At 39.8% G+C, this 3796-nt stretch overlaps 1 long non-coding RNA gene across 2 annotated transcripts; it reads right to left on the reverse strand.

Moving 5' to 3' along the window:
* Nucleotides 1-303: 303 nt before the first annotated feature.
* LOC120074599 lies at nucleotides 304-2179 on the reverse strand. Of its 2 annotated transcripts, XR_005481025.1 has the most exons (4): nucleotides 1517-2179; nucleotides 1345-1437; nucleotides 1176-1261; nucleotides 304-521 (listed from the first exon to the last, which is right to left on the reverse strand). It is a non-coding gene; the product is annotated as an uncharacterized LOC120074599 (long non-coding RNA). The 2 variants fall into 2 exon arrangements; XR_005481024.1 differs by having other exon boundaries at nucleotides 1345-2179.
* Between the last annotated feature and the right edge of the window lie 1617 nt (nucleotides 2180-3796).

The raw sequence follows: 3796 nt of genomic DNA on the forward strand, positions 1-3796 counted from the left end.
TAAACCATCAAACGACTGCACAATAGGTAAGATTTCATACAGATTTCCCTAGAGGACTTTAAACGACATACCTAGCGATGACGAAAAATCCATTTGTGGCCATAAGGAACAGATTGGACTCATGATGTAAGTCAGTCTACAGAACCTAAAACTTAGGCTCTGATACCAACTGTAACGACCCAAATTGCTAGTATGTTTCTAGGACGCTACTTTATGCATGCATAGTCGTGGCAATACATTTTCTCAAAGAATAATAATATAAAAAAGATAAAATTTTTATTTAATTAAATAATGCTCAAATAGGCAAAGAAGAGAAAACAAAAAAAAATACCGTTCGGGGTACCCCTAACCCAACTTTAAAATGAATAACAATTAAATAAATGAATATTTCATAAGATTGTAAAGAGCCTAACTACTAAACCAGACTCTAGTACATGAACCTAAGTGCGGAAGCAGTAAACCATCCAAATGGCTGGGCCACGGATCTCTCTTGTCATGCACCGGTCTATCGTTACTCTTACCTGAAAAACATGAAAAGAAAGGATGAGTATTAAAGTATACTCAGTAAATGGCCCACTACTGAGCCCATTCAGTGATCTGTTAGTCTTTCCATTGGACCGAAGTGCACAAGGACATCATAGGCATAGGTATAGGTATAGGCATAAGAGGTGAACCCGAAGGCACGCTTTCGTAAGTAGTGACCCCAGAGGTCACAAACATAAACATGAGTGGTGGTCCCAAAAGGACAACGTACATAAGCATAAGGTGTGGGCCTGAAGGCTCACAACATGCAATGTGCATAGCCCAATGGCAATACTAACGGTCACTGAAATCTCAAACAGACATAAGCATGCAAACAAGGTCATAAATCATGCCAAGATCGTCCAACAGTTCACAATTTATCTATCCATCAAACTTTGCGACGACATACAACATTGACATATAGTGGCATAAGCGTAAGCTTTCAAAATTTTCATCTGGGTAGTAGGCATTTCAAAATATTTTATTCCAACTAGGAAACCAATACGTAACACATGCTTGGGATTGAGGACAAACCGGTAGTAAACTACTTACCTCGAATTTATGTCGAATAATTAGCAAACAAAACTCCAACTAAGGAACCAATACGTAACACATGCTTGGGATTGAGGGCAAACCGGTAGTAAACTACTTACCTCGAATTTATGTCGAATAATTAGCAAACAAAACTCCAACTATCATTCAAATCCCTCTTTGACTTGAGTCAAATGCTTCAATCGTCCTAGAATAAACCAGTTTAATGTCAATCCTTATAAACACAACCTAACTCACCCAAAATGCACCAACAGTCTCCAAACCACTTACAAAAAATGTCAACTTAACCAGAACTACACCTGAGCTCCAAGTACGGAATCCAAACTAGTCATCAGCCAAACTGAAAGGTTTCAAAACTCAATCCTAAAATTCAATTAGCACAAATATTCACCAAACCAACTGGGGAAAACAAGATTTAACAAGAACAACCATTATAGTTTACCAGAAGGCGCCCAAAGCGAACTTTGATGTTGCTGGACAGTACCGAAAAATATCTTGAAACCCCGAATTGAGCAACAACGCATCCTGAGTAAACTTAAATCAGACCAAAATCGATAGGCATTCAAAACCCATTAACTAAAAACCAAAAACTTAAATCTCACAAAAAAAAAAGAACCAAGTTCCTGGCAAAACAGAAGAGGTCGGCGATTGGGGAACAAAAAACTGAAGAAACTCGACTGGCGGAAAGCATCGACGTGCAACGTGGCTGGCAGAAAGTAGCGGTCGAGCGGCGCGACTGGCGAAGAGCAATGGTTAAACGGTGTGGCTAGCGGAGAGCAGCGGTCGAGCGGCGCGACTGGCGAAGAATTGAGGTGCAATCGGCACGGCTGGGCTGAGGCATGAGGAGGTGGCGGCGATCAGACCGCCGACGACCTGTCGAACCACAAACGGCTGGTGGAAAACGGGTCGGGGAAGAAAGGGTCTCGTGAGGAGGGGGCTGGAAGGAAGAAGAAGGAGAGGAAAAAAAATTGCTCTCTCTTTTCTCTGCATGCAAATCGAGGGCTCATTAACTCCACATTTATAACCAATTGTACCCCACTAAACCCTAACTCCCCTTTTCCTTAAAGAATATACATAATAATATATTTTTTAATATATATATATATATTCCAAAATCCCCTAACCACTTATCATGTATTTTCAAACCCAAAAAGAAACAAGACGGATTTTACCTTACGATCTTTGGGGGCATCACAGTATTCAACCCACTTGTTGCACAAGCAAGACTTTATTTTCAACTTGTGTTTTCTGAGCCCAATTGGGCCTAATTTTTAGGTTGGCTCATATTCAAAGCCTTAGGTTTTCTTTTACGTTCTATGGAAATGATCTAAGAAAAAAGAGAGTGAAAAAAAAGCAGAAAATTGGAGAGAAAGACAACCGTTCGGTTTTCCAGCGACAACTTTCATAAATGTATCGATTTCCGGAGTTTGAATCGTTGGATCGTGCTAAAATTTGGTCAGCCTATTCGAGACACATAAGGTCTCGTTTTGAACAGTTGGATAATTATTTGGAGCTCTAGTTTGTCTGTAATTACGGCCGAACAGAACCTGTAAAACTGGGTGATTTCATTCTTTTTATCAAAGTGTTCATCTTTTATGTATGAAAGTATTGGTGGGTAGTGAACCTTTGTCTGACTGATTTGAGTTCCTTTTCTCTCGGTTTTATCATAATAAGAAGAGTTGAAAAGGGCGGACTCCTCACAAGTTCCGTGGTTTTTACTCTTCATATTCCACGTATAATTCAAGTGTGCTCTTTACTTTTAGTCTTCTAGAATTTTTATGGTTTAGGTTGTCTGTTGTTGGTTGATTGCTTGGTGATTTATTTGTGGCGTTTTGAAGATCAATTATTTGGTTGTTTGTATTTGTAGGAAATCCTAGTGGATTGTTGTTATATTGTTTGGGTCCTAACAAGGAGAACAGAAGAGACACGGTCTTGTAAAGCCTTATGAGAAAGAGCATGTGCCAAGCCATTGTGGACATGACGTACATGGGAATAAGATATATGCTATATATTCTGAGCCAAGATTTTAGCTTCATCTATGAAGAAAGAAACTTCAGTTAGATCAGGAGCTTGTCCATTTAACAACTTCACAACCTCCAAGCAATTAAATTCTGCTATAATATCACGTAAAATTGATTGACTGGGCCTCCTTGAGAGTGTAACTAATTGCATGGGCTTCAAGAACTTTGACCTTCGAACATCAAGGAATATAGTGCATACCAACATTACTAACCCCCCCCAGATGGTCACGAATCACCCATCCTAGACCTCTAGCATGAGTATTGAGATTCAAGGCGGTGTCCGAATTCAGCTTCCATCTGGATCTCGAAGGGGGGAACTAACCAATAGAGTCCGGAGCAGGTGGAGGAGCCAGAACCTCATCAATACTCTACCACCATCAATCGCCATAGAGTTCAAACCCTCGTTCAAATAATTAGATATGGAAAAACTGGTAGAATCAACATTATCAGAAGTCCTTTAAAATATGGCCTTATTCCGCGCCTCCTAATTTTTCTATGCAATAATAATGATTATGTCCATCTCTTGCATCGAACATCTCTCAAGAATCAACACCAATGGTCTTGATTGCACCACATTCCCCTATCATCACAAAGAATGTTAATATTTGTTGCCAAAAATCGAGGCCATATACCCTTAATGACCAGGCATTTCCATATCAGATGAGTAGACGTCTCCACATGAGTCCTACAAAGATCATACA

The sequence above is a fragment of the Benincasa hispida genome, chromosome 3 (assembly GCF_009727055.1).
Source record: "Benincasa hispida cultivar B227 chromosome 3, ASM972705v1, whole genome shotgun sequence".
Classification (NCBI taxonomy): Eukaryota; Viridiplantae; Streptophyta; class Magnoliopsida; order Cucurbitales; family Cucurbitaceae; genus Benincasa; species Benincasa hispida.